Raw genomic sequence first — 9,279 nt, 5'->3', positions numbered from 1 at the left:
TGTAGTGCTGAGAATTATATCTTTTTTTGCCTTGACATTTTCCATTTTAGAGACCACAGTATTAAGTCATTTTAAGGCAACTGTTTGCTGCAAACTGTGTTTTCAACTTCCTATGGAAGATCCTCTGCCAGTGGTAGCAGTGATATTTAAGCCGGTTTGAGGATGGTGTAAAGTTTGTAATGGACACCCATTTTAGGAACTTGTAAAAATTTGCCATAGGAGAAGCCTTGAGAGGAGGAAAGGCTTGCAGGGGGAGGAGAGAGGTTATTATTAAGGCCTTCCTCCTGTGCCTTTTCCCCCACTCAAAATCTACGAATCACAGCTGCTTTTCCACTTCTGGAGAAAATGCTTTGACCTAGAGCAGAAAAGGCTCAGTTTTCTTTCTTCCTCTCCCTTCCACTCATATCTGGAGCCTCTTGCAAGTGCTTTTCATTTAAAAACAAAACGCCATCTTCCATGTCTAGTTTGAATCCCTTGTGATGGTTGCAGAGCGGTGGGGGAAAGAAGCAGGGGAGCTTTGATGTTCTCAAACTGCCCAGCAGGTGGCAAATCAACAGCAGCAACCATGGGGCTTACTATATTGGAAGTGATGGTTGTGCAATGTGTGCTTGCTGGGGTGGCGTCGTGAAATGCTGGAGCGTGCAGTTTTCCAGGCTGGCCATGAGAGGGACAACTTTTGGGCTGGCACATTCACATGTCGTGTTGCGTGACCAAGCGCTGCAAAGAGATGCATGCAGCCCAAAGCTTCTGCTGCCAGAGACAACAGAGGCCACAGGCCACAGATGCCCTCTCAATCCAGGATGTGTGATTTTGGTTGGGTTACTTTTTTGAATGAAGAGTATTAAATACTAGGATGTGCATTGTTAGCAGTATTAGCCCACAGAAGCGCACAGCCCTTCCAATATTTTGGTGTGTCTCTGCACACAAACGCCTGCTTCATAATAAAACTTTTACGACTAAAACCATACGCAACTAAGCAGCAGCTGGTTGCAGCAGGGCTATCCTTGCAACGAAGTCTCCCCTCAAAAAGGATATTGGAGAGTTGGAAAAGATTCAGAAACAGGTTGTAGGGATGGGGAGTCTTCCCTATGTGGAATGGTATGGAGTTTGCTTTTTTTAGAGAAAAAGTATGTAAGAGGTAGCAGGATAGAGGCGCATAAAATTATACATGATGCGGAGAACATGAGTAGTGGGAAGTTTACTTTCCCTTGCATAGTACTAGAACATGGGGCCATCTACTAATGAAGGGAAGTTTACTTTCCCTTGCATAGTACTAGAACATGGGGCCATCTACTAATGAGGATTAGAAAAATTCAAGGAGGTAGGGTGATGTTTTACCTGTCCTGTTGGGAGGCAGTAAGCCTCTAAATGCAAGTTGTTAGGAATCACAGGTGGGGAGAGTGCTGTTGCACCCAGGGCCTGCTTCCCATAGGCACATTGCGAGAACAGAATGCTGGACTAGATGGACCTTTACACTTGTATTCTTAAGCAGAGCTGTGTCCAGTATTTGGCATGCAGTAGTGCTTTAATATATCAATATATCCGATTGCACGTCAGCCAGGATTATATCTGACAGTTTTCGATTGCTTTGCATGCCATGGAACCTAATAGCTGGCAATATTTGATTGATAGTGTGCCACAAAATATGGATGTGGTGAAAGGTTCAGATTTATTTATTTGGTTTTATTTGGGCTTGTGTCAGTCATACAGTGGCTACAAGTCCTAACAATATAGGAAGCCAGCAGCACTTAAGGTGGTGCAAGTTACCCCTATTCCAAACTTTGTTCAGGAGTGGGGTTACTGCTGGCTAAGCCAGCCTGAGCCTAGTGCAGGGAAAACAAGCCTTTAAAATAGAGTTTGACCAGCTTTGAGCAGCCTGAGATGTGCTTGTGCCAAGCTTGCCCTTCCCAGCAAATCTTGGGCTTGGATTGCACAGTTAGACAGCAATCCTATACACGTTGTACCTTTCTTCATTGCACAGATGAGGAAGCTTGACACAAACAGCTTCTTCTGACACCGGGGTGCTTTAATGGAGGAGAAATATTTTTTTGATTGTATGGTTTTGTGTGTATTTTTGAAATGGTGCAGGAATTTGACTGCTCAAAGTAAACCAGTAGCAACCCTTGCAAGGGAGCGGATGTTAAGATTACTGACTGCAGCCTTTAAACCCTTACTGGCTTCCACTGCCGCACAGTGTTCAAGACGGCAGGAAAGGGCTGTGTTGTACTCTCCCCTTTATATTGCACAAACCAACATTGCAATGCAGATCATAGGCACCAGTAGTTGTATACTTGGGGAGGCTGCTGTGGCATTTGGGTTTGGGTTGACAAATGAAATAATCAGAAATGCCAACAGCTACTCCCAGTAGAGTATTTCTATTCTTAGTCTTGCTTTTCTAGAACAAATTATCCTAAATCCCCTAGTGCACTCCGGCATCCTTCCTCTGCCTGATGCTCACCAAGCTGAATTATTTAAAATGCTGAGTCACTAAACTCCAGGTCAAGGAGGAGATGGGCAGCTGTTAGGCCCTCTGCTTGCAGATATCAATGTGTCTTTGTTTTAAAACTTTGCAAGAGCAACCGCCAGGGAGAACATAAAAAGGCTTTCACTACTTCACCCCAAAACAGTAAAGGCCTCGGGAGGTATATTTACTGATGGTTACATTTTAAACTTTTTATATGCTGCTTTTCAGGTGTACTGTCAGTATGGTTGATGAAATTTGGAAACTCTACAAATGCAACCAACACAACCTCCCCCCGAAAAGGCTCTGATCCCAGTTGAAAAATAATGTTGTACCTGGTGCTGAAAGGATAATGAAAATGGTACAACCATTAGTAGAGAGAGTGGTGTGTTGACCTCTACCACATATCACCCATTAGCAGACATATAGAAATAGAATCTTATTGAGTTGCTGCTGGGAAAAGGCCTAGCCATAACGAAGACGTTTCCACCGTTTTAAAGATTGCAGTAGAACTATGCAATGTGCATAGATGTGCCCAGGTTTCGATTGTGAAGGGTGAAAGCCATGCGTGGCATGAAAGATCTTGCTGCTTTTGCCTTGGTCATTTTCAGATTCATTATTATTATTAGTTTCATTTCTATAACGCTTTATATTTTAAAGAAAAAAATCTCAACCTTCATTTAAGTTTAAAACATCCTGCTGCAGCCTTGGGTCCTAGCCTACTTCTGCCCTAGGCTTCCATTGTCTTCTAATGCTCCATGAATGAGGGAACATATGGCTTTCCAGATGTTGTTGGACTTCAGCTCCCATAATGACCCCACCCAACTTTGCCGATAGTGAGGGAAGAGGAGCACTGTAGTCCAACAACATTGGCAGGTCCCTTGCCCCTGTTGTAGGCTATCGGCAGCTCAAGCCAGATCACTATCTGTTTAATAATTTTAATAATAATTTATTATTTGTACCCTGCCCATCTGGCTGGGTTTACCCAGCCACTCTGGGTGACTTCCAGCAAAATATAAAAACACAATAAAACGTCAAACCTTGACTTGTCCTGTCCTTTTGTGACATCTGAGAAGCTCAGCTCATGGGTTGCCAATGGCTTCATCACCATTTCCCCACAAAAAATTGCAGTAGCTATAGAGTGAGAATTAAATCAAGAATGGCTCGTGTTACCTTTTCTGAAAAAATTATACTGAAGCCTAAAGTAGCTATGAAGTAAGCCCACTGAGCAAAAAAGCAAAGTTATTTTGAGTGCATCAAACTTATTTTGTTGTAAAATGTGGTTTTCACTGGATGCTTTTGATGTTGAATGCCTAGCACAAGTTATAAATTTAGATGGTGCCTTTCCCCCCAATCTATATGTTTGCATTCATTTTATGCTAATGCCCCAGTTAACCCAGAATATTGCATGTGTACCCTCCACCATCAGACTGCTTTTTGCCTTCACCTCTTTCTCTCTCATGTGATTCCTTCTTTCTCCATTGCCTTTTCTCTCTCTCGCACGCTCCACTGGAGCTCCTGATGAGTTATTTTTAGTGCTGCTCTACTACTGCCCCGGGCCTCCTGACCAATCTGCAGCAAAGAAGCTGCAGAGTTGAAACGCATCGAGAGACTCCAGCTGCGCCCACCCCTTCCTCGGCGGCACCGGGGTGTCTTTGAAGAGGACTGGGGTGGGCAAAAGGGCATTGCATGGCATTTCCCAAAGTTGGCAGTTTTGAAGGAAAGTGGTTAAGGCAGGGTGGGAAGGGGCATTGTGCAACACCTCAAGGGCTGATGGTGGCCTTGGCAGAGGAGTTTTTGCAAGCACAGTTATTGATTCTGACATCACAACCTCTCTTCTTCCTTTTGCACCCCATTCACTGGGGGAAGGAAGGAATGGTACTTTTAATTCAAGGAGGAGGTAGATACTTGACACCTGCTGGAGGTTCTGGTTAAAAAACAAACAAACCCCTCTTCAGCCACAAAGCATGCATACATACATAAATACATATATTTTATTTGTATGCCACCCTTCCATAGTTAAAACCATGCTCAATTAAATAATTACAAACACAACAAAAATAGTAATAAACAATTAAAAAACACATCAGAAAGTACACAAGCAAGTCAACAATTTCCACAGATCATAAGAACTAAAAATAAAGAAAAAAACAGATACAAAAAGATAAGTAACAGCAACAAGCCCTCTAAGCAATACCCTAGCCCAAGGGTCTGTTCAGCAGCCTCAGTTTTTGTAGCTGGAGTCAGTTCAGGCCCTGCCCTCCTAGGTCAGGTGGAAAAAGCCTGCAAGACAGGGAGCTGGTCTTCCAGGAGTCACAGCCAAGACTGACTCCTAGGTAAGAGGGTATAGGATGCTACTTGTCTTACTTATCAAAGTTACATAATTGAGTCTGATTTTGTCTGTCATGGGACACAGCAAAGAGATACGGACCTCATTCCAGCATCCCAAATTGCATAAGACAAAGATTGATTTATTGGACTATATGCTCAATATATATTCCATATATTTACTGGAATATATGTTCTGCCAAGGAACTCTATGGTGGCTTAAAATTAAAAATTACCTATGATAAAGATGCAAAAGACACAACAACAAAACAGAAGCAAACTCCATTGTCTGTTGATGCTTTGTTTTTCTAGGAGCTGATGGCACGAGGACACAAGCCTAGCCAACTCTCTCGCTTTCCCCTTGGGAAATATGTTGGTTAGGGCCTGGAAAGAGACTATCCCAACCAATTGAAACCTGAGCTTTCGAAAAGGACAAATGGGGTAGTTTTCTGTGTGTAGTAAAATCTCCTTCCCTACAGGCCCTCTCATGAGTGGTTCCACAGTTCTCAGAAGCTTGGGTGGTGGAGACCTGGGAGAGGGCATTATATGTGGCGTTGTGGAACCCCCTTTCCACAGAGGTGTGCCTGGTACAGTTTTTGTTGTACGCTGAAGATGCTCTCCTAAATCACATTCTTCACCATTGCCATCGGTTGTGTCTCCATACTGGTTGCGTGGAGGCAGACGTCTCCTTGAGGCCTTTTCAAAGACATCAAGGCAGGCAGCTGCTTCTGCGGTCCTCCCCCCTCCCACCCTGTTGCTCCCGTCTTCTCAATTATTAATGGCTCAATAGTGCTGGCTCATCCTGCCGAAGGAGACGTCAGCACGGATGCGGTGCCCCGCCTCTGTTGCTCCTTTGTGGCTGACTGAATGGAGGAAAGCAACTTAAAACAGGGAGGCAATAGCAGCCTGAAAGAACTCCTGCAGCTTTCATCTGCTTCTGTGGCTTCCACCACCACCCCTGTGGGTCTGCATCCCGCTGTTGCTGTTTTCATCCTTTTTTACCTAGTATATGTCTCGGTTCCATTTAATCAAACTCAGCGTCTGCATTTATTTGTCCCTTCCCTCTTTCGAGTGTGACAGTAATCTTTTAGGTAAAATACTTACCTAATTTGCCATGAATATTTCTGCCTCTTCCTCCATCTTCCTGGTTTTTTAAAAAATTATTATTATTCTGCAATTGCAGTACAGTGGTACCTCAGGTTACAGACGCTTCAGGTTACGGACTCCGCTAACCCAGAAATAGTACCTTCAGGATGAGAACAGAAATTGTGCGGTGGCAGCACAGCGGCAGCTGGAGGCTCTATTAGCTAAAGTGGTACCGCAGGTTAAGAACAGTTTCAGGTTAAGAATGAACCTCCAAAATGAATTAAGTTCTTAACCCGAGGTACCACTGTATAATCATAGAACTACAAGGGTTGCCTAGTCCAACCCCATGCAATGAAGGACTCTCAGCTAAAGCATCCATGATAGATGGCCATCTGACCTCTGCTTAAAAACCTCCAAGGAAGGAGTGTCCACAACCTCCTGAGGGAGACTGTTCCACTGCCAAACAGCTCTTCATTTATAGCAATCTATTTATTATTATTTTACTATTTCTTAAATTTGTGTACTGAAGACAGCAGGGCAGTTCACAACATAAATATTCAAAATGAGAACACAAAATACGTATTGGAGCAAAAACAAAGCAATAAGCCCCCTCCCACTACACATTTAAAAGGACATAGAATGTTAATCAGCCAAAGGCCTGGTAACAGAGAAATGTTTTCACCTGGCACCTGAAGAAATGTAATGAAGGTGCCAGGTGAGCCTCCCTGGGGAGAGCGTTCTACAAATGGGAAGCCGCTGCAGAAAAGGCCCCGCTCTCATGTTGCCACTGTATGGACTTCTCGTGGAGGAGACACATAAAGAAGGCCTCAGAGTCTGGGTCAGTTCATATGGAGAGAGGCAGTCCTTGAGGTATTGCAATCCTGAGCCATTTAAGGCTTTATAGGTCTAATCCAGCACTTTGAATTGGGCCTGGAAGTTAATTGGCAGTCAGTGCAGTTGGGCCAGGATTAATGTAATATTCTCAAATCGCCTTGCCCCAGTGAGCAACCTGGCCGCTGAATTCTGCACTAGTTGAAGTTGCTGAACCACGTTCAGAGGTACCCTACGCATAACATATTGCAGCAATGTAACCTAGAGTTTACATAGATGACAGAACTTAAGCTATCTCTGCCCAAGTAGGGATGCAGCTGGACCACTAACCAAAACTGATGGAATGCAGTCCGCACCACCTGAGCCTCAATGAAGCAAAGGATCCAGAAATACCCTGAAGCTATGTACCTGCTCCTTCGAAGGAGTGTAACCCCAGCACGCCACACACCCAGCCATCTGGTCAAGGGAACTGCCCACTAACAATGTCTCTGTCTTGCTTGGATTGAGCATCAGTTTATTGGCTCTAATCCAGTCCATTACCAAGACAACGGTCCAAACACATCCATTGCCACACCTGCAGATGTAAAGGAGAAGCAGAGCTGTATGTCATCAGCATATATATGACAATGTACTCCGAAACTCAATAACCCCACTCAAGAGGTTTCATGTAGATGTTAAACTGCATAAGGGATAAAACTGAACCCCACAATGAAGGCTCTATGGCGCTGAGGAACACTCCCCAAGCAACACCCTCTGCGAACAACCATCCAAGTAGGACAGGAGCCACTGCAAAGCAATGCCACCTACCCCTAACTTGGATAGTTGCTCCAGAAGGAAACCATGGTTAGTGTTCTCAAAAGCAGCTGAGAAATTAGCCCACAAAAGCTACCAGCCTTCCATTTTTAATTTTTTTTTTTTAGTAAGCTGCTGGGAGCTGGCAGAGGGTTTCTGTCCCTCCTCCTGCAACCTGCTGCATCTGCCTCTGCATGGTGCAGAAGAGGGAGTTTTCGTCATCTGGCAGGCTGTATGGTTTCAGCACTGTTGGCAGAGGATGATGAATCACTTCATTTTTTCTCTGCCAGTTCACTTACTCACCTTTCTGGCATTCCATGTATTTGCCTACATGCAATTTCTGCTGACTATAGCTATCAGACTACTGCTTAAACATCAGAATGGTTTTCTATGTTTATTCTGCATGACTGCTGTTAATAATGCAATCAGGTAGTGGAGCAGCGGGCCAGGTTCTAAGCATTTGATTTATTTCACAACAGGGGTGATGTCATCTCTTGGGATACTTTTTGCCAATCCTTTGCATGCCAATAAGCTTTTCTCAGAGAAAAACCCACCAATTAAGCTAAGCAGAGGGAGGTTACATTAGCACACATACCTAAGGGTTAAACTGCTACTTTTATTATGAAATAGCTCCCAAGTTCCTTTATTATGACCGAAGTGTTGCAAAGCAAGCTTTTGAGTTCATCAGAACTTTTCTTGAGGCTAGGTGTTAAGCAAAGGGTTAATAATGAAAGTGTCGATGAGGAACACCTGCACCTCAGAATGCATCAGTGCAATAATTATCACCACCTGTGCTTTCTGCATTGCCTTTCCTTCCGACCTCATTCTCTGCCGCTTTCTTCTCCTTTCTTCTTTGGCAATCACTCGTAGCTGAGTAAGATTGTCTTCTATAAACACGGTTTTAACAATGCACACACAGGGCATCTGTGTACAGTATACTATAATCCAGGCCAACACTTTAACACAGGCTATAGGCCTCAAAAGCCCATGCCATAATAATTTGCAATCAAGCCACATATAACTGCTGCTAAATCATCTTCCTTGAGGATTTGGCAAGCAAATATTTCAAACAGCTATTATTGTGAGGCTCGTGACTTTTTAACATTCTCAGAAACTTCTGCCCTGAGGTACGTTTTAAAAGAAGACATGAACACAAGGCTTCCAGATGCCAGCCAGTTCCACCCCACCCTTTCCAACATCTTTCATTGACTAAACCCTTTGATTTTCTTATTCCCACCCCACAAAAAAGTTTGGAACTGGATAGGAATTGTTTTTAGACGTTTTAATTCCTTTATCACTTGCGCTCCTCTGGCTGGAAAGGGGGGCATTAATAATGTGCAACATATTCGTTGCTAAGCCTTCAAGGTAACCCCATATCTTTCTTCCACGCGACAGAGCACACCTGCTGCATTCCTACAGGTAAAGGGTAGCTTTTCTTTTTCTTTTTAAAAAAGGAAACCCGTCACGTGTGAAGGCGCCTCAACGATGCACAAGGGGAGGAGGCCACAGAAAGCAAAGAATGCCCAGCGGCCCTGGTTTCCTTCCTTCCTCCCTGCTCTCTCTTCCCCTCACCTGGGCAGCAGGTGCACACACAAAAAAACCCCGAGCCGCGAAAGATGCCCAAGAGGGCAGAACTACGCATGCGGGAAGGAGGGAAGCGCGCGCCGCGGCCGTTGTGCGCGGATGGGGCCGGGTACCAATGGGCTTCGAGCGAGAGGGCGCGCGAGCGCACGCGCCGCCTCGGGCTGACTTGCTAAGTAGAACAAGCGCAGGCGCGCGTG

The 9,279-nt window shown here is 44.5% G+C and overlaps 1 long non-coding RNA gene across 1 annotated transcript; it reads right to left on the bottom strand.

Moving 5' to 3' along the window:
- Positions 1-1,301: 1,301 nt before the first annotated feature.
- LOC308592294 lies at positions 1,302-9,190 on the bottom strand. Its single transcript, XR_014010466.1, has 3 exons — positions 9,071-9,190; positions 7,115-7,280; positions 1,302-3,595 (listed from the first exon to the last, which is right to left on the bottom strand). It is a non-coding gene; the product is annotated as an uncharacterized lncRNA (long non-coding RNA).
- Positions 9,191-9,279: the final 89 nt, after the last annotated feature.

Source organism: Podarcis bocagei, assembly GCF_964188305.1.
Source record: "Podarcis bocagei genome assembly, chromosome: 7".
Taxonomy (NCBI): domain Eukaryota; kingdom Metazoa; phylum Chordata; class Lepidosauria; order Squamata; family Lacertidae; genus Podarcis; species Podarcis bocagei.
Note: the sequence above shows the minus strand (reverse complement) of the source record. Positions and strands in the feature narration are given on the sequence as shown.